At 31.8% G+C, this 1,725-nt stretch overlaps 1 protein-coding gene across 4 annotated transcripts in view; it reads left to right on the top strand.

The window, feature by feature from the left end:
- LOC116846467 (MAM and LDL-receptor class A domain-containing protein 1-like) overlaps positions 1-1,725 on the top strand; it is a 181,671-nt gene that overhangs the window by 163,069 nt on the left and 16,877 nt on the right. The gene's annotated exons all lie outside the window — the stretch shown is intronic.

Below are 1,725 nucleotides of genomic sequence, written 5' to 3'. Positions count from 1 at the left end.
TGTGACCTTGACCTGACCTTCGCTACGCAACCCAAGGTCAAACTGATGTGATCAGTAAATACATCTTTTTAAACGCCACAACTTTTATCTGAAACATTTTTTTCTAAAATGCTTAGTTTTCGAGATATTTCACCGGTCCGGGACTTTTTGAACACCCTGTATATATATATATATACAAATGGAAGAATTACTATTGTAACAGTAATTTCCATTAATCAAAAATTGTACCACTTCACTATAAAAGTGGATTTCATAATACAAGTTGTGCCGTTTTGTAATCATTGTTCTTATATATATTAATGCGTCATATTTTACACACGAGAAAGACATGAGAAAACAGAAGCCATTTAGTGAATGATCCGATACCAAGATATAAGAATGCTATATAACATAGATGTAATGCAAATAAACACTTGTTATATAACCTATTATATTTTAGTTATGTTGGTGTTATATAATTATAATTTGTAAGTAACAATATTATAACAGTTCTAAAACGCAGTTAGATTGCAATTTATCAGTGTGCGTTTTTCCTTAATCTTTTTTAATTAACATCTCGACTATTATTGCGAATTTTGCAAAACGGTATAGGACTTTTATGTTCACATCAACTCATTCTACGTCCCCACAAAATGCCCCACAAATGCAAAATGGAGGAGAGTGTGAGACGCCATGTATGTGTGTGTGTGTGTGTGTGTGTGTGTGTATGTGTGTATATAAATATATGTATATATATATATGTGTGTATATATATACTATATATACAGGGTGAATATTATATACCGGAACACTTGAATATCTCGAAAACAAAGCGTTGTATAAAGAAATGTTAAATACAAAAGTTGTAGGGTTTAAAAAGATCTATTTTATGATATTAGCAGTTTGACCTTGAGTTGCGTCATAAAGATCAGGTCAAGGACACAATGATGTTTTTAAATGGATACCCCCATTTTTTATTATATATTCTTGTAGCTTATCTCGAGAGCTTTCCAAAACACTATACTTAAGTATTTTTTCGTTAAGTACTTTTCGAGTTAAGAGGCTTCAAAGTTACGCTCTTTAGCATTAGCGCGCGTGGATACCGTAGTGACGAGCACGAACGCGCGCTCGTATTAATAGTAAATAGCGTAACTTTGAAGCCTCTTAACTCGAAAAGTACTTAACGAAAAAATACTTAAGTATAGTGTTTTGGAAAGCTCTCGAGATAAGCTACAAGAATATACAATAAAAAATGGGGGTATCCATTTAAAAACATCATTGTGACCTTGACCTGATCTTTATGACGCAACTCAAGGTCAAACTGCTAATATCATAAAATAGATCTTTTTAAACCCTACAACTTTTGTATTTAACATTTTTTTATACAACGCTTTGTTTTCGAAATATTCAGGTGTTCCGGTATATAATATTCACCCTGTATATATATATATATATATATATATATATACACAGGGTGTCCGGTAACTGATTGAGCAATCGCTGTGTACAGGTAAAACAGGTCAAAATAATCATAAAAGTTATATACCTTTTTGAAATTTTCTCAATATTTATTCTGTAATTAATTAAAATGTATAAACAAATGAACTCAAGAGAAGCGGTAGGACAGGCTCTATGTGTAAAAGAAATGGCTTACCTCTTAGCAACGATGAGTAAACAGCTGATTTTGAGTAACAAGCGATACGTATACGTTACTCCACCTCGAAATCAGTTGTTTACTTATTATTA

This window comes from Odontomachus brunneus, unplaced genomic scaffold (assembly GCF_010583005.1).
Source record: "Odontomachus brunneus isolate Ranch 3 - 2012 unplaced genomic scaffold, Obru_v1 Obru_scaffold_064, whole genome shotgun sequence".
Classification (NCBI taxonomy): Eukaryota; Metazoa; Arthropoda; class Insecta; order Hymenoptera; family Formicidae; genus Odontomachus; species Odontomachus brunneus.
Note: the sequence above shows the minus strand (reverse complement) of the source record. Positions and strands in the feature narration are given on the sequence as shown.